The sequence below is a fragment of the Cupressus sempervirens genome, chromosome 7 (genome assembly GCF_028749045.1).
Source record: "Cupressus sempervirens isolate cs-2001-9-10 chromosome 7, ASM2874904v1, whole genome shotgun sequence".
Lineage (NCBI taxonomy): Eukaryota > Viridiplantae > Streptophyta > Pinopsida > Cupressales > Cupressaceae > Cupressus > Cupressus sempervirens.
In genome coordinates this window covers 474,997,958-475,019,305 of record NC_143124.1, presented here as the reverse complement: position 1 = coordinate 475,019,305, position 21,348 = coordinate 474,997,958, and positions in this window count along the sequence as shown.

Sequence of the window (21,348 nt, the reverse complement as noted above, 5' to 3'; positions counted from 1 at the left end):
GCCCACAAAATTTGAAATGAGGATCACTTAATCCAGGAGCTTACCCATCTTCATCATGTCTTTAAGTTAAATGGTTACTCTCATAAGAATATCACCAAGGCTCTCAACCAAGCCAAGTCCTTCAATCTTTTATCTTCTAGCCCAATACCTACCTCGAATCCCCCTCTCTTGGTTGTATTTCTTCGAATCATTGACAACATCTCCCAAAAGATTGCAAAAATATTATCTCATAAGGTCCTTTGCATTCCATCTAAACTCCTTTTAAGGTTTACAAATTGTGCCCCCCCTCTCAAAGACCCCAAAGATTCTTTTCTAGAATTAGGAGTCTATAAGATTGTGTGCTCTTGCAATGCTCCCTATATAGGAGAAACTGACCACTCAATTTTTTACCAAAATCTGTGAGCATTGTATTGACATCAAGCATGATAGAGTTCAACAAATTTATTTAGCCCTAAACTCCTCTTTGACCAAACATTGAATTTGTTTGGAGAGTTCCCAAATTATTACCAAGGAGGATAACTTTTACAAGAGGAAACTCAAGGAGGCTATTGAAATCAACCACCATACCATCAATGTAAACCAAGATGATGGGTGATCTATAAGTATGTCATGGAAAATTTTCTTAAGTTCTATCAACGACCATAAATACACACACGCACACACTTTCATACTTCTTTTTTTGGTTTTATAGTCTCCTGTAAATTCTCTTTTTTAGGTTTTACTTTTTTTTTAAATTTCTTCCATGGTCTTAATTACCTTTATTATTTTTTCCTTCTCTACCTCAATGTGTGTACCTCTTCCTTGATTTTATGTTCCCTCTTTTTGAGGCTTGCTCTTTACATTCCACTATTTCACTCTTACATTCTCTTATCTTGATGATGGATCATAGAGTGTGATATGAAATGTTGATGCTAAAGCACATACACAATTGAATCTAGAAGAAAAATTTCATATGACAAATGGATTATGGAAATTTGATAATTCTAAGTGCTATTACATCTATAGTGGTCCTAAGAAAACCAAAAGAACTAGTTTAAAATGTATTGAATTTGTTGATGGGTTGAATGAGAAGGATGCATTATTGTGTTATCGGGGAAATTTTGCGCTTGTTATGGGTTAGGAATATAAAATGGAGATAAATGGCACATTGGTCATGAATTTGGAAAGAATTATTTGTTGGAGTAGAGGAGATGTTTAATCTTGAGATGTAAGAGGATCATGGAATGGGTTAGAGGGGATACTTTTCCCTTATAATGAAAAGGGATTATGAGATGAATCATTTGATCTTTACATGGAGTGAAGTGATTAGATGGGATACAAGGGATATCTTGGGACATAAGGGATGTCTTAACCTTGATTAGGAATGGTATCATGGGGTGGAGTGGGAGTGTAGGTTATATATTGAGATGGAATGGGATCTTGGGATGGGTTGGATGGAATGGATATATCATGAAATGGAACACTTTGATTTTGACATGGAGATAAATCATTGGATTGAGTAAAATGAAAGGTGTGATCCTGATTATGAATTGGGATGATATATCGGATGTTGAGATGGAAAGGAAATATAGGATGGAGTAAAAGAAATGTTTCTATCTAGAGATGGAAAGGTCTCACAAGATAGAGGAGAAATTTTATATCAAGAAGAGGAAGAATCCATGCCAAAATTATTTGGCACAAGGTCTTAGGGTGTTAAACATGTGAGGATTGTGTGATGTAGGAGGTGGAAAATTCAAATTTGGTGGATCAAGGTATGAGAGACTCATGATGAATAAAATATTTGAGGGTATTATTGATTTAATGGGGATGGAGGTGAATGCATTACTTTATTATATTTTAATTAACTTATATTCCTTGGGTCTAACCATGAGAAAAGTACTTGCAAGATGGCCCCCATAAGATATGTAGGTCTTGGAGAATTAGGATTATAATTATGGTTTTTGATATTTATATTAGCGCATGAGAGATTGAGTGCAGGATTGGAATTAGATTAGAAATGGGAACTATGGTATTAGAAAAAGGGGGAAGGATGTATATCCTTAAAGAAAAATGAATAATCCATTTTATAGAATATGGACGATACTTTATAGTTCTATATTCACTTGAAAAAAGTCATGTATGCTAGAGGTACTATGTCTCTTCTGAAGGGAATCATATGTTAACGAGGGATAATAACATGGTTTCCCATCATTACAATTAGGGAAAGATATGGAAGGAAAAAATTGGTATAATTTGTTAAAGGGAAATGGATGGAAATTTGATGGATGAATGTGAGGTCACGATATTAATTTGGTAAGTAGGTTAGGGTGCGAAATAGAGAGGGTTGGATTACTTTTGGGGAGGTATAACTTTGGGTGTAAATGATAGGTTGGTGAAGGGATAATTGGACACATATGTATGAACTTACTTAAGAATGTTTGTTAAACCAATCCACATTCATGATGTATACATAATAGTTTTTATATTTGGATTATATAATTATGTGGAAGAAGATTGGGATTGAGAATATATTAACTTTGAAAGATACATGGGGGATGTTTGGAGCAAAGTGAATGAGTCATAGGTACTTAGTTTGAAATGAAGGGTTAGATGAATTAGATTAAGGTTTGGTTAGAATGATATTAAGTTAATTGGTGAATTAGGTTAGGATTATAATTAGGTGATTAGATTAAGGATTACTCATAAGATGAGATGAGATGAGATTACTATGATAAGAGGAATTATTAGGAAGATTTGAATGACTAAGATGATGTTACTAAGATGAAGGGAACTTAGTTAGGATGAGCAAGGGGATAGTTACAATACATATAGACATTTTTAAGATAGGATGGTGAAGGATGATTAAAGATATTATTGGGATAAGATAATGGTTAGGTTGGATTAGGGATATTATGGATTATTAGGAGATAATCCATGAAATAATCATTAAAATATGATGGTTGATAGGAATGATTAAAAGGTTGATTATGATAAGAGGCATGATGACGATGATGAGGCTGGTAGATGGAAGTGTTGATCTAGAGATGATATGGAAAGATTGACTCAAAGGACAACTAGACTTAAATAATTTGTTTTGTTTGATTTTTATTAGTTTTAGTTTTTTTTGGAATTTTTAATTTTATTTTTCTTTTGGAGATTCAAATTTTATATATTTTAAAATTTATACAAAAACACATAATGAAATTTTGTAAAATAAAAAATTCTTATGGCTTAATTCAGAAAAAAAATTTCATTATTGGTTTCAAGTGCACAATGTGACTTAAATGTTCAAATAAGCACTACATGCCAACAAAACTACACAAGAGGGATTATAAATCCTTGAAGGCACAATGCTCCACCTATAAAGATCTCAAAAATATTTCCAATGATGCCTTATAATATCAACTATGGGGATGCCCTCTATATATGAAAGGTGATCAAAAGATGCTTGTTCTTTTTAAGATACAAATAAGAAGGTTAGTTGTAAGGAAAAATTTAGAATGTGAGGAAAATACATCAAATAGATTATCCAAATCTAATTTAAAATTTTAAAATTGTATTTTTTTGATAAATTAGAAAATGTTGTTGAAAAATAATTTTGTGTCCTTATCATATAAGTGTTTTATGGTTACAAAATGATTATTTTTTAATATGTGCACCTTACTTTAAAAATAAGATCCAAATAAATGAGTTATATTTCCACATAGAGAGATGATTTAACTTTCCAATGCTTCTTGATTTTATAAAATATAATTTCATATGAAAAATTACACCCATTTTAGAAGAACCACCCTTATATGTTGTGTATAAAAGTAAAGCTAATTGTATGTCCAAGTGCTAATATTTTGGCCCATTAGACCATGGGTTGCAAAAAAGTGTTAGAACTTATTATCAAAGATCTTGATCACCCATGTGACCAAGGGATAACTTGCACACACAACAATACAATTAAAATTCCTTCGAAAAAGATAAGTAAATAATTAGAATTTTTTAAAAAATTAAACCTTTCAAAAAATGCAAAATAGTTATAGAAAATTTAATCCTTGGCTATGGTTGTTGAAACCTTGTGGAGTTTTTTTTAGGGAAAAAATCCCATGCATACAATCCTAAAGTTTGACTTTTTTTCTAAATTTTAAAAATGCAATCTTTTTTCACTTGATTTATCAACATAGTAACCACACATTTAATAATGTCACAAGTTTTTTTGAGTTTGGTGTGCAAAAATAAAATTTATATTTTGAATCTATATATAAAATAATATATAGATTTTTCAATATGTGGTTTCATATATAGAAATGCTTTTAGTAATATTATGTTAATATTTTTAATATATAATTAAGGAATACTTTTCTTGTAATTGTTATATTAAATTCCAGATGCTATAATTCATATTGAACAACTAATAGTGGGTAGGTTTAACATTGTAATCTCAACCCCAACACCACTAGTTTGAAGGGTTAAGGATCAAATCTAGCCATTTTTAAAAGGAAAGAGAAAAATTTCCTCCCCTCCTACACTATGAAAACCAAACTTTGTATTCAAGAGGAGAATAGTCAAGAGGAAGATGATATACAAGAGGAACATAACACACCTTGTACATCTAATAGATTCATCACCAAGTATTAAAAAAGGGGAAAATATGTTGATTGATAATTATTTGAAGGAGAGCATTGAAGAGATGAAAGAGAACATTGATAAGGAAGATGATAAGAATAAGAGTATGGATAATGATAATAATGATGTTGATATATTGGTAGTTTGAATAAGTCTAGTACTAGTAGTTATATCTATATCTCGGAGAACACAAAAGATTAACCCATTAGCCCTATTTGGGACATGATGCTTGAAGATTAAAATAATATTCCTATTAATATCAATTTGGCTTTTGCATCAAGGAGTTGGCTAATCTAAAGAGCAAGAAAGTGAAATTGAAAATAAATTGATTGAGATGGAATGAAAGTGGGGAGCATCTCCATACTTAGTATTTGAGTTATACATAGCTTTTCAAATTCCTTGAGTCTACTATAGTGAATGGTCCTTGGTGAGGGTGGTGAGGATGAAGGCAATTATAAGGATTTGTTCAATTTTTTACACCTAAATGTATCTATGAGTTATATAATTTTTTTTATGACATAAAATCTCTCTATATTTTTAATTCATGGATGAATGTGACCACTACCTTTTACCCTTATAGGTTTTTAAAATTCACTTTACTCTTTGATCTAGTTCTTTTACCTGGACTCTTGTTCTATGAAGAACTTTTTTATTAGCAATCATTTACTTTGTGCTCTCTTTGTTAGGAATACGAATGTGTAAAGGTTGATTGACCACTAAATGTGGGCGCTTATTAGTGGTTCTACTCTAGGATGCTTGTAATATTTTATTTGTTGTTAGTGTGTTGAGATCTTTAAATCCTCGAGTTGCAATTTTGTAAGGGTTAACACCCTTGTATTATTGCTAATTAATAATAATAAAATATTTCATAGGGATATGTTTTCAGCCAATTAAATTTGACAATAACTCAAACTAAAAATATTTTAAATTATTAAATATGCATATCCTCTTTACAAAAAGTAAATTTTTTTTGAATAAAATTAAGAACTTGTAATTATTTGTCAATGATAATCAATTGAAATTGTATTTTAAAAATAAGTACAAAGGAAATTTACATATCACTACAAAATTTGAAGAATGAAATTTTAAAAATAAAATAAAATATGTAAATAATAATGACATCATTGATTTATCGTAATAAATTATGTAAAGAACGACATCATTTATTCTATACATGTTATTGTACCAAATGACCAAAGGAAGGAGAGAGTTGTAAGGCCCCACCAAGGGATCCAAAAGAATTAACCTAAAATTTTACTAAGTTTTCCAAACAATTTTTTTTTTTAATCATGAAAGATAAACCATTCACATCAAACACATAGTAGTGGAAACAATAACATACAATCAACTGTAAGCATACATAACAAGTTACATTCCTTAAGGATCCCAAGACATTGAGTCACATTTAATTTAATTAATACTAAGTCTAACCACTACCACATCCACATGAAAGAATAAATAGAAAGTCTAATGTCCATATTACACATTCCGAATGCCTCTTGGCAATTAAATTCGAAATGCTCAATCATCCACTGTACATGACACAGGGTACGAAAGGCTTAAAAGAATATACATATGTAAAAATAGAGATACATCATCCTCATTGACCATGATGCAAGTGCAATAAAGTAAATGAAACCATTAAATTACATGATACATGCATCCATCAATAATGATATAACAACCATCGCAAAAGATAACCATCCATCATAAAACACAACTAACTAAGTGTGTGGTTCCTCCCAACCATCAATAGCATCATTAGACCATCGTGGGCCCTAGCCATCCCTAAGCACTTAATATCCCAAGCCATTGAAGAGATCATTGGTATTAAAGTAAATAGGGATGTCACTCCTAAAACATACTACAACATATGCAGAAGGAAATCTAACATGAAAATTAAAAACATAAGATAAGTAAATATCAAAATCTATCATATGCTAATCATCAATATAAGGATACATGTCCACCATCAGAATATCCAAGAATAGAATGAAGATAAATACCAAGCAAGAATACTTCAACCATGGTGTCTCAGATGAATCTCAAATGGTAAGAGTGACAAAGCACTACCACCCAACTGCGTGGAACCTAAATGGCCCACTCCCATCGCGTTGAGGAGATAATCTTAAGTCCCAAATAGGATATCAAATCACATAAAAAAAGCACTCTCTAAGTCAAAGAATCATAGAAGCACACTAACTCAAGGTTCCAACATAAAAGGTTCGACACCTATACCCAGAGGCACAACAATGACACGTAGGAAACCTACTATGTAAGCAGGAAAGTGTCATCGCACGAATCACACTAGAGTTACCCTAGTAGTCTCTCAATAGACCTCGGCCCCCTAGTGATCCCTATGTAGCCACTAGTATCCTCTCATACTGACGAGGCATACTACGAAATGCAAGGTCACAACCAAGCATTCTCTCTACTCCCATCCTAGTCTGTACTAGCACTCAAGGCATGGGCGAGAACATACAATTATCTTATTAGGTTCATTTTAATCCCCATTTAGTGTAAATTTTTTCACTTATTAATACAACTTACAATGAGTTACCCTGGTAGCCACTTAGGGCCCTAGCCCCCATTGCAAGCCACTTCGCAAAACTACAAGTAGATAACCTACCCTAGGCTCAATAAAAGCAAAAATCCATAATCACATAAAATCACCCCAGTCTTGAACAAGCGACTGGAAAAATACCAAAAGATAATCCACAATAAGAACATCAAATCTTTGTGAGCAACTCCAAAGCATCCATTGATAATCATGACCACAACAATTCTCTATTAGCAATTGAAGGTATCAATGATAATCACAATATCCATCGGTCCTCATCGAGCAACCATATAGTGTCTCAAAATAAATCTCAATATCCATATCAATGATAAATCACCATATCCATTGGTTCTCAATGAGCAACCAAAAGGCATTTCAAAGAAAATAATATTGATCGAAGACTCCAAAATGGTCAAGTCAAAACATGTCACAACATGACAACATCAAGAAATAAATCAACTTTTCAATCCCATCATGGCGACTGGAAAGTAGTCCAAGGATAACTGATCGATGACTCAAAAATGGTTAAGTCAAGTGTCTCAAATACATACACCTGAGCTTCACACAAGAAGACTGGAAAGCAATAACAATCAGTAAATACAAACATCTCATAGAGCATGCCATCACATTACCATGGTTGGGTTTTAAAAGAATCGCGACCAAATAACATCAACATGCCATTACATTCACATAACCCCTGAGCCTCTGGTAACAACCTAAGACTGGTCAAAGCTAGGACAAACCCCAAAACCCCAAAACACATATAGCATAGAGAAACAAGATACAAAGACATATTTTGGTTTTCTTTTGCAATCACATGATTAAGCCAAATATGAGGTTTCCGATTTTGTTTCAAGTATATTTCAAGAGTATAAGATTCTTCGCTTAATCTCTAAGTCAACCCATGAATAAAACATAGAATTATCTAACATTATTTTAAGACAATTTTCTAAATTAATCAAAAGATAATTATTTACTTATGTAAATCATTAAACTAGTTCCCATTGACTTTTAATAAAACCATAGCATTATTTTACTAAAAGCAATGTTACTAATAATTAAATAAAACTCCCTTAATTAAAAGAAGTATCTCCTATTATTCAAGTCATTAGAATAAGACTTATCAATTTTCAAATAATTAGTTTACAATTTCCTTAAAACATTTCAAGGACAAACATTTATTTAAAATAATCTTCATTGATTTTAAGTAAAATCAATCTCATTAATAATTATTTAATTCCACTAAACACTTATTAATATCTATTTTCTTTTAATTTTCCCTCATTTAAAAATCCATTTACTAAAATTGACTAATAATTAATTACACTTCTTCTACTATTAACTAATCTTAATTAAATTAAATTAAATTAGATTAGTTAATAAATTCTATAAAACTAATGCATAATAATAAGATTCTATTTTAATTCGATCCCAAACCCAAATCAATTTCTAAATTTTGATTCTAATAAGGGAAGATTGTAATAATATTTTTAATTCCCATAACTGGATGAAACAATATGCATGCCCGAATTGTAAAATTGAAGATTCATTTATAGAGAATTATTCAGACACACATAACAGACATGATGAACACAAGAAGAGAAAGAGCATAATAAAATATGTGAAATAATCATGAGTGCCTACCTGAACACTGATGCTAATTCGCTACGCCTCAAAAAATTGTAGAGAAGCTCCTCCTCTTAGAACCTATTCCTTTCTAAAAATTCTTTCCTTCTCCAACATTCACAATTCCTCCAAGAACTGAACCCCCCAAGTGACTAGGAGTGCTTGTAGAAGCATATGAGTTTCTTGAATGCATGTAAGCTTGTCCAAACACACTAGGAGAGCCTCTATATAAAGGCCTCTAAGATGCATCTAGAATGTGTCTAGAAAGAACTAAGAGATAAGCATGACAACTACGCACATAAGTTTCACGATAAGAAGATAAACATGAGGAGGTATCTAGAATTTTGTAGACACCATGTGCTCAAATAATATGCTAACTCCTAAGTGTAGACAACACATGCATAATTAGAGTGCAAACTCCTGTGTTGTCAACATGACAACTCACAAGAGTTTGCATACTCCTACGTGAATAAATATTAAAATTTAATGCATGTTAATTTATTAATTAAATTTCTTTATTTAATATTCACTTGACTCCTTTTAAAATTAATTTATTAATTTTAAATCTCATGCACTCACTTTATTAAATCCACTTGTTTTATCTTAATATATTTTAATCACATGCATGCATCATGTGATCTAGAATCTTTTAATAATTTTAATCTCTTTTCCACTTTTAAATTTATTTTCGAAACTTAATTGATAAAATATTTACTAACTTAAATAATAATATTATTTAGCATTTATTTAAAAATAAACTCTAAATATATTATTATTAAATTAAATAAATATTATCACGTTCGAAATTTAAACTTATAACTTTTATCCTCAAATTTAATTATTTTTCCAATTAATTAAATAAAAATAAGTATTAAAATATCATATTAATTTTCCATTTAATTATATCATTAATTAAATCTTTTAACTAGACTTAGAAAATACACCAAGAACTCATAAAGTAAAATACAAAAACCCATCAAAGCAAAACACATACAAAATCAGACCAAAGGGGTTAATATCACGAATTACATCATCTTACGTATTTGAGGGGTACCCAACTCAGATACTTGTCCTAATTTTCAATTAGGAAAAATGGCTTAAAGGATTGAGATTTGGACTTGAGAATTTATCTCCCCTCTCTTACCATTGAGATAATGTGATAGGGTATGCTCATCCTGACAATTTAGAGAATTCGATACCTGGTACCTACAACCTACATAAAATCCATGCATGTACAAGCACAATATATACCAAGTTAAGTAGGGAATGACAGGAAGTGGTGCATTGTGTAGATCCTAACTAGCAGGTGGCTACGACTCCCTTGCTTAACCACATCAGAAATGCCATACAGAAAGGAAACAAACACACACACCATAAACATGCAAGTATGGGGTAAGTATCCATAAGAAACCACATATGATAATAAATCATCTAACTAATCATCATCAACAACTGCAAACACTAAAATAATCATCATGCATACATGAACTATAAAGTACCAACTAATCTCATCATATAATAAACTAAATGTAAAAATAGTATCTGATAATCTCAAAATAATGTCATTAATAATCATCAACATACAACTATCCTAAAAGAGTTTGAAAATGATAGCAAAAATGCAAACTAGGGGTAGGCACTACAAGAGGGGGTGGGGGGAAGATTGTTATAAGAAATATAAAATCAAAAGTCCCTAATAAGACATAAAATTAGTAACAGAAAAGTTAAGAAGAGTTTTGATATAACTAGAGACACTACATTTGTTTAAAAAATGAGAGATATTGTTCAGTATGTTGGAAAAATAATGAACAATTAATTTTATTTAGTAGTAAGCTAAAACAATGCCCCCATCAATATGCATAGTTTATAACAAATTAAAAATGTCATAATAGATATCTACAACCATCCACAAGTATCTTACATGTATGTGTTGATTAAGTGATTCTAATAAACATGCAAACATCAATTTTAAAGCATAATCAAGAGTGGATATAAGTTCAAACATCATTCTTGTAGCCACTATGTTAGAATATGTAAGATGTGGATATTTAAAAAAAAGATGTAAACTATCTCATATGCCTACAAGATGAGGAAGTACAACTATGATAGGGTCAAAGTTATTTGATAAAATATATCTTTAAAATGTATAGAAAATTAAGTTTAATGGAAACAACCATTGAAGCATGATAGATGGGAACACCATTATATGTTATTGTTGACATTGCATTCAAGTTTGTTATTAGTGACATACACTTATTTAGAATGATAGTATCTACCAAACTTATTGTACAGTTAATAGTGTTAACCAAGTAATTTAGGTTCTACTAAGTTATGCAATTGCTACTAAGTTCAAAGAACAATATTTAATTTGTGTTGAGCATTTTTTACCATGTTGGTGATTATCAGTGTAAACTGAGCTTCATAAGGTTTATCAATTTTCTCAATGCAAACCATGTTGTGTAGTGGTTATCGAGTTTATAGTTTCAGTGATGTGAATCCAATGTTGACCGACCCACTCAGTGTCAACCAAGTGATTTAGTTTATACTAAGCTTGTAGTGATAACATTGACCAAGCTATGCAGTATGAATCAAGTGATTCAATTTATATGTTGAGTTTTGTAGTATTCACTAAGTCACCAGTGCAGAACAAGTTTATACTACTTGGAAGTAATCAGTATGGACCAAGCTTCTACGTCTACCGAATGCATGACAATGTCAAGCATTGATAGTGGATGTTGAGTATCAAAACCTCACCAAGGTAGTCTTCAAAACCTATGTTTTTATAATTGGGATGACTTAGTGTATTTTGTGTAAACTTGTATTGTAGTCGAGTTTGTTAATTAGTAATTTGGATTGGTATATATGTAATGTATTATATCACATCCAAAGGCAAAAAAAAAAGTATGAAAGTAATGTAAAAAATAGAGAAGAGAAAAACTATGAAGTATAAAGGCTACAGTAGTATAAGGAGTAGCAAAGATTTATCTATCATAGCAAGGTGATCATTACACTTGAATGTAACTCATTTAGCCAACCAAGTTGCAAATTAGAGATTAGCCACTATTTCATCCTAACAGGTGGATTAGTTAAATCCTTTCACAAGGTGGACGTAATAGTCTTTTGTAAATCTCTTTAATGAGCACATACGTCATTGTATGTTTGTAAATCCTTTGGTAAGGTGTAACTAGCATTCCTTATTGCTCCTAATAGGGTAGATCATCAGAAGTGATCATTGTAAGCCTTAACGGGCCAACTTTATACTATAGTACTAAAGCTTGTGGGTATCATCCTCACCCTAGTTTTAGTTTCTATTTGGACGGTTTATGGGTCACCAAATTGTCTGTCAATGTGTTATGAATGTTTTAATATATTTAGGTTTCCATGCATGCAATTAGATCAAAATACACATAAAGGATTAATTGGTAAATAAGGATCAAGTTTTATTGGTTACTGATTCACCCCTCCCCTCTTAGTAACTTTGCCTATCATATATATTTCCAAAAATTGGTATCAGAGTTTTGTGGTTCTCAGGAAAGAAGTTTAATAGCTTGAGCAAAGATTAGAGTCAATGTAGGTATTCAAACTTGATAAGGCTATTGAGAATGAAAAGTTGGATTTGGAATTGGCTATTGGACAACTCAAGAAAGCACAAGAGCAACTCTCTCAATCCCTAAAAAGAAGGAAAGATCTCATAGTACAAATGAATGACCAAATCTACATTAAAGAAATAATTGAAGAAATCCATTCAAAAAATAGTTTAGATGAAGCAAATGGAGCAATCAAAGAACTATTAGAAAATAATGGTACACTGAGAGAAAAAGTTAGAAATCTGAAAAGAGAGTAACAAATTCAGTCAGTAAGATTGTGTGAATTCATGGAAGAAAAAAAAAGATAAAAGAAGAGATAGAAGGAAAGAACAATGAAATTTAACATCTATCCCTTCAACAAGAAGACTTCATTGATCAACTTACCAATGTAAATGAAGAAATCATGAATCTAAGATTAGAAAATGAAAGATTACAAAATGATCTAAGCACTGAAAAGAAAGCCAATCAGAGGATAATGAAATCTAAAGTAGACATGGATCAACTAAGTGAGAAAATACAATATAGAAAAAAAGGAAAAGAAGGAATTGGATATACAAAAGAAGGTGAATCATCCAAGCAAGGAGCTTAAAAGAAGTAAAGACATACTTGCAATCACTGTGGTAAGAGAGGTCATACATCAAGAAAATGTTGGAGCAATGGCAAAGCAAAATTCAATGGAAAATGGTACAATTGTAATTAGCATGGTCATAGAGCTAATGAATGCAAAGAGAAACCTAAATTTGAAGGCAAATATCACAAATGTAAGAAGCATGAGCACAAATCTTTAGAGAGAAAAACTAAGATATATTTGGTTCGGACTACAAAACTTCGTGTAGATGTCATTATTGTGCAAAATTTTGAAACATTGGAATGAATTGTGTAAAACATCACATGAGGACAAGACATGCCACTAGAAGATGTTTCATTTGTACAAAACTTGGTCATCTTTCCAAGAATTGTATGAATACTGGAAGAATTGAAGATTGAAAGAAAGCCAAGGATGATAACATCATAAAGTAGATGAGACAATAGTAGATTCTAAAATATTTTGAGAATACAAGTCCAAGCAATGAAGTACATGTCACTCAAGAATTGGGTGTCTCAATAATTTCTACTTGATCTCCCACAAGGAGAACTAGAACCAAGATTCTAAAGACACATCCTACATTAGTTCCATTCAAGATAGAAAGGAAGATCCATATCAACATTCAAGATGCAAAGGGATCACTGACTGTTCAAGGAAGTCTAGACATTATCGAGCAAGGTCGAGTTGCAAGACCCTGCCGAGCAAGGTTGAGAGTGACAAAATTTATTGTGTGGAAATTGAGTTGTGAATGTTCCTACCAAGTATTTAATACAATTTGAATGGAAGATAATTTTTCATTAACAAAAAGAATGTACCAAGTATTTATGGTGATTGAAAGGAAAATTTTGATAAAAGGGCAAAATTGAATTCATTTGTCACTGTAAATTTTCAAGAGCTATTTGTGCAAAGTGATTTTAGTGCATCTGAGTGATTTGTGCAAATTACTCTTGAAGATTTCCATGTCTTTTCATATCCTACTAAGCAATGCCTTCCTCCAGCAACAAGACAAAGAAAGGATCCAAAATTTTGGTTTGAGGCATGGAATGGAAGGCACCAGATTTCAAGCTTAGTCCAATAGTTGTAGAAACCCTAGATCCAACTAGAGCACAATATCATATTCTATTCAAGGTACTATTGATTAATGATATTCATTCACATTTTTGATGTGCTATCCAAGACATAGGAAACCTAGAAATGGATGAATGTTTGAAAGAATTATGTGTGAATGGTGTGTTAAAATTGGAGCATTAACACCTTGAAGCGAAGGGATGACTCTCATCCACATATGCCATGGGATTTTCAAATTAAATGGATAAGATTTATTCTTAGTTGTGTGCATAATGAGCAGTTATGGTTAAACAATCTATTGTGATAACAAAGAAGATGATCCATTGGATCACAGGGCTTCCAATGCTAACCAAGAAAAAAATGACTAAAACCCTAAGTTGGGTAGAATTGGAGAAGAAAAGCCTTGTTTAGTGGGATGGAGGGGGAATGAAAATTAGTTGTGTTACTAATATGGAGTTTAAATTAGGTATAAATGTGATTGCACATAAGATATATAGCTCCATTCATTTAAACAGTGTATCATGTGAAGCCGTAGATCTCGCATTCAAGGCGGTCAAGAACAATATGTCATTTGACCTTGTTGAGTTGACATTAAATAAGTTGAACAAAAACATAGAGAGCATAATAACTTCAAAGAATAATCCTTGTAAGTTCAATTCACTCTTAACTTGTTTATTTTTCTTTGTGCAAAAGTTCTTCCCATTAAGAGGTACAGTTGTATGGAGGAAAGATGTACCTTTTCTTTACTGAATTAAAGAGTATATAGTAGAAATGGGAGAAAACTATGTTAGTGTCATGGATAACTATTTTGATGCATTTAAGGACAAGATGAATAATAGATTCAAAATCCCTAAGAAACTTGTAGAAGACTACAAAGATGATATTTGTTTCATGGTTGATTGTGATAAAGTGTATATACAATTAGTAAGACTGAGAATTGTATGGGCCAAGCCTCTAGGTTATGCAGTTAATATTGATGAAACCAAAGATATCATTGAAGCACTGTTAAATGAGCCTATGGATCAAAAAGCTACATATTTTGGTGCATATGGTGAAGCCAAAGAAAGAATAGAACTAGCAATAAAACTCCCTCAGGCGGTCAATAAATGGAGGAAAAGAATAGCAAAATTGAAACAATCTAGCACCACTCTCCTATTGATAGAAGGAAAAGGACATGACATAGAGGAAGATGATGTAGAAGATGAAGAGAAGTTAGAAGAAGAGCCAATAAACAAGAAAGGTAAGGTTATTATAGCCAAACCTACCAAACCATCTATTGCAATGTTCACAAGGAGGGCATCTAGGAAGAAACCAGGAGGAGATGTAATCTTCAAATTAACACCACCCTCATTCCAGGAAAAGTTGAAGGAAATTGACTCTGGAGCTAGTATGGAAAATTTCAAATTACTAAGGTATGAGATAAGACTATAGAGGAGTAGAAGCAAATTGAAGATATGGTTATGTCTAAGATGGGAAAATGGAAATATTCTCCAAACTAGCTTGTACAGTAGATTCCAAGTGATTTAATGGAGAAAATTGAGCCAAGATGGGAACATTCTATGAAAACTGCTAAAGACATATATGATCAAACCCTAAGGCAATTGATGTCGAGCTTGAATGACAAGGAGGTGAAATAATCTATCAAACAAAATGAAGAGAAAATTACCTTGAAGTTTAACACTTGCTTGATATTGATAAATGACATTGAACATGTGGTAAGGAATACCAACAACACATGGAAAAACATTTTCAATCTTCATAAGAAAAATGATTTTTTTTGTTAATGACAGTGACAAGGATGATGATGATGATGAGGATGACAAGGAAGAAGAAGGAAGTAATGTTAAAGAAGAAACAAATGATAACAATATAGACGATGAGGAATAGGAACAGGATGCTACTAAGGAAGATTGCCTTGAGGTTCAAGACTTTGAAGAGACTAACCCCAAGAAGATTGTAGCAGGGGTCATAGCCTCACTTCCTCATTCTTTGAACAAAGCATTGAAGATATCAAGCTCCAAGAAATCTATGACAACATTGGTTGTGTCAAACATTGTAAGTTCAAGCACTCAACCAATATTTGTACCTATTCAACTCGGTACTTCATTGACAGAAGTAACAAGCACTTCATCTACCAAGTGGTCAGCACTTCCTCCTCTGTCAGTTTTTATCAGATAGGGTATTTCTTCAATAAGTGTAGTATCTACTTTCTCTGCCAGTCCTACTATTTCTACCATTATTTTCATTCCTAGCTTGCAAATAATGAGTACAAGTTTAGTTGAGACCAATCCTCAACCGAGTACAATAGTTTTGAGTAAAGGCAAAGAAAAGGAAGAAGAAATTAATCTGGATGAGGAAATAGTCATCCTGAATTGGGATATCTCCAATCTTAATCCTAATCAAATGCACATTATAGAAGAACTTCAGAAGAAGAAAGCTAAGCAACAGAGGCTTATAGAAGAAAGGAATAAAGAATTTCAAGTTCTTGAAGATGCAAAGAATATTCTTGTAGAGGCACTTAGCACTAAAATTGACACTTATGAACCAATTTTGGCTCAATTAGCATAAGTCATCTAAAAATTCAATGAAGATTTGAATGGACAAGAGAAATTTTTGTAGAGAGAAGAGAAGAAATTTGACAATAAAGTTTTGGAGCTAGTAGCTCAAAAGATTGCAATTCAACAAGTAGACTTGTCTACTATTCAAGACTCATTAGAGACCTCTCACAACAGTGTAACTTATCTATTTAGTAAACTCTGTGACACTTCTAATTTCACCAAAGAAATTAAAGATAAACTTTCAAAAAATGATGAAGATCTAAAGGCAAGTGCATAATAGTTGCAACTTGACCCAAGTTACAAATCTTCCCACTATACAAAGATTAGATTTCTAACTAATATGTAGGTAGAATTGCTAAAGGAAGAAGTCCGGATAAGAGCTACACTAGTAGACATACAAGGCATGATTCTCTCAAACATGGATTCATTGCAAAAACATATTGCACATGATAAAACCCTCATCCATGATAACAACTTCTGTATTGCTGACCATATGATAGAACTATCAATAGAAGTTTATATTGCATTACACACAAGCAAGGTGTTACAAGAAAATTGGGAAAAGACAATGGAACTAATTCTAAAGGTACATTCTAATTTCTTGTCACATTTTGGCATTACTATATAGTATATAGAATACACCTTTGGCATTAATGTAAAAAAGGGGGAGAAGAAGTAAATGTAAAGCATATTGTATAAAGGGGTGAAGATGAAAAGATGTATATAATATCCAATATATATGTATGGGGGAGCATCATAATATTAGACTATCATACATATACATGTACAAATAATCAAAGAAACATCTCTTACAAAAGCAATTTTTAAAAATCTCAAAAACAAAGTACTCTACCGAGTTGAAGACCCAAGATAAAAAATAAAGATTATTTTGAATTTTTGAGAATTTAATTTTGATTGATAAGTGTTTTTGTCACTAATGCCAAAGGGGGAGATTGTCGACACTGCATTCAATTTTATTGTTAGTGACACACACTTATTCAAATAGATAGTATCTATCAAGCTTATTGTATAGTTAATAGTGTTAACCAAGTAATTCAAACTCTATTGAGTTCTACATTTGCTACTGAGTTCAAGGAATAGTATTCTATTTGCGCCAAGCAATTTGTACTAGGTTTGTGAATATTAGTGTAAAGCCAGCTTCATAAGGTTTATCGAGTTTCTCAATACAAACTGAGTTGTGTAGTGGTTACCTTTTTTGCAGTTTCAATGATATGAATCCAATGTTGACTAAGTGTCAACCAAGTGATTCAGTTTATACTAAGCTTGTAGTGACAGAATTAACTAAGCTATGTAGTATGAATCAAGTGATTCAATTTATATGACAAGTTTCATAGTATTCACCAAGTCACTAGTGCAGACAAAGTTTAGAATACTTGGAAGTGATTAGTATGGACCAAGCTTCTACATATACCAAATGCATGACAATGTCAAGAATTGATAGTGGATGTCGAGTATTAGAACCTCACCGAGTTTGTCTTTAGAACCTGAGTTCCTACAGTTGGGCTGAAATAGCATATTTTGTGTAAACTTGTATTGTAGCTAAATTTGTTAATTTGTAATTTGGATTTGTATATATGTAATGTATTTTATCACATCCAAAGGAGAAAAAAAAAAAGTATGAAAGTAATGTAACAAAAAGAGAAGAGAAGAAGTGTGAAGTACAAAGGATACAATAGTATAAGGAGCAGCAAAGATTTATCTATCATAGCAAGGTGATCATTACACTCGAAGGTATCTCATTTAGCAACATAAGTTGTAGATTAGAGATCAGCCACGATTTCATCCTAATAGGTGGATTAGTTAAATCCTTTCACAAGGTAGACTTAATAGTCTTTTGTAAATCTATTTACCGAGTGCATACTTCATTTTATGTTTGAATCCTTTTGCAAGGTGGACCTAGAAGTCCTTATTGCTCCTAATAGGGTAGATCATCAGAATTGATCATTGTAAGCCTTAACAGGCCAACTTTATACTGTAGTACTAAAGCTTGTGGGTATAATCCCCACCCCGATTTTACTTTATATTTGGAAGCTTTCTGGGTCACCAAATTATATGTCAATATGTTATGAATGTTTTAATACTTTCAATTTTTCATGCATGCAATTAGATCAAAATACACATAAAGGATTAATTGGTAAATAAGGATAAAGTTTTATTGGTTACTAATTCACCCCTCCCCTCTTAGTAACTTAGCCTATTATATATATTTCTAATAGTCGCAATTGCACATGTCCCTTTTTTATATGGTTTTGTATTTAATGCTTTGGATTTTATTAATTTAAAATGCATATTATTTCCTCTCTTAGTTTTGTAGATAGTATTGGGTTGTGCGTTAGCAACAATAATTTCTAACATGAATAATGACATCCTAAATCTTAAGAAGTGTAATGAAGTTTACAACATGATAGTCTGATTTGACAAGGTGAAACACTAAGTGTGTAGGCACTCTAGTAGAGTACATAGTTTTAGATCATATATTGTGGTTGAAGCCAGATAACTTATCTTTTAGGGAAGCCAAATATTTACCACTTTTGCTTGTTACTACACTTCAAGAATTTGGCTTGATTTCTACAAGGGGCATAACATGTTTATTTTCAAAGGCATAGTTAGCAAGAGCACTCTAGAAATCTAAGTAGAAAAGAAGTTTTTTTTAAAGATTCTATAATTGTGTCCTCTTCAAGCATGATTAGATTTGAGATTTTGAAAATCATAGGAGCATCTCTAGTTATAAACTATACATGTAATTCCCCATCCAGAGATCCTTGGAACAAGGATAATTATAAGCCAAGATAAATTTTTTTTGAAAAAGTATGAATGCACATGGCATACAACATACGAGGATCACAAAGATCACAATAGAAGACTAATCAAACATCCTGACACTGACAGATCTCCAAATACCACTATAGACCAAAATGACTAACAATGGAAGATGCAAAACTAAGTTCAAATCAAAACATTCCAAATTTAAAATACAATACCAAAGGATTGAAGATAACCTAAGAGGGTACCCTAAACACTTCCCAAAAAATTTGGTTCTTATCAAAAAGTGCCTACTTTCCACCTGAATTGGTTTTTACAAAAACTAGTTGATACTTTAAATTAGCACTGGGCAATACTTTTTAGTATCATACAACCTTTCTTAAGAATGGGTGCAACACATTCATTGATTAGGCGACACTTCTCTCAAGGGCGTGCAATACTTTACAAGTATCATATGACACTTCTTCAATGGAGGTAGAATACTAGAAAGTATCACACAACATTTCTCTAAGAGGTGTGTGATACAATCGAGAAATGCATGACATAACTCTAATGGGTGTGTAACGCATTATTGTATCACCCCATGCTGACACATGGTCACCCAAGAAAAGAAGAAAAACTCTTAAGGAAAAGAAAAAGGGATAAAATAAAGTTTAGAACCTCCACACCAAGAAGTACTAGATCCACATATCAAGGCATAAACACTAGAATAGAATAGTAAAAGATAAAAACAACATCTAACCATCAAACAAGCAGTAAAAGGGAAAGTATAGAAGAAACCATCATAGTCTACTAAAACAACATCGCAATAGATAGAAATCACATTGCAATGATAAAAACAACCAAACTAAGTACGTGGTTCCTCCCAACCATAATAATATAAATAGACCATCATGGATCGTACCCATCCTCTACATGCAACATCCCAAGCTACCGATTAGATCATCGATACTATAATATAAGGATGTCACTACTAAAATATGCTACAATCATAAGCATAAGGAAATCTAACATGCTAGAAGAAAATCATAATATAATCCTACAAATATGGATAACATCATCTATCATATGCTAATCATCATAATAAGGAAATGCATCAATAAATAACACCATCTAAACATGATATACAAGAATCCCAATGAAAGCATAAATCACAAGAAAGCATACTTCAGAACCCCAAGCACCAAGTGAAAATATCCAAAAATGGTCATACTAAGACAAAAGACCATCTCTATACACTGGTCCCTAGTAGTGGTATAGGTAGCTATGCCTCCCAACCATGTAAAACCTGCAGGCCCACTATTATCATGCTGATGGAGATAATGATCCAACCATTAACACACATTAAGAAAACATCCAAGGCTAGCACATATGCCAGGCAACATGGTGACTGAAACCAAGACAAAGACAAAGCATAAACTATAGGTCTTGGTTAGACACTTAATGGGCTACTAAGTAGGGATCGACATCATGGAGAGTCACTTGGCATCAACAAGCCCATGCTAGTACTAGAAGCTCTCTACTTCCCAACGGAAGGAGCACGTCTTGAATCATTTTTATTATCTTTAGTTTATATTACCATCCAATGTTTTATTTAGTTATAACTTGTTTACAAAGCTTCTAAATGCCAACCCTCAAGAAATAGAGATTAGGCTATAGAGATAGAAGCCCCCTCCATATGCTACCCTACCCTACCCATGCTCATCCAACAATGAGTGCCCCTAGGCATGAAAATTCCCAACCCAACCCCAATGATCATAACTTCCAAAAGTACCATGAAAGATCACACCTTTCAAGTCACCTAAAAAATGTGTGTGCATGTATTGGTGTGTGGTACACCACCATCACAAAGATCATAACATAAGGACTAGATAAAAACACAAGTAGAAAGTCACTCAACTAAAAACAAACTCAAGAGGGTAGAAGCAAAAAACATCCCAATGCAACATAAAAGTGCAATAAATGGCCTGACTAACATCCAAATAG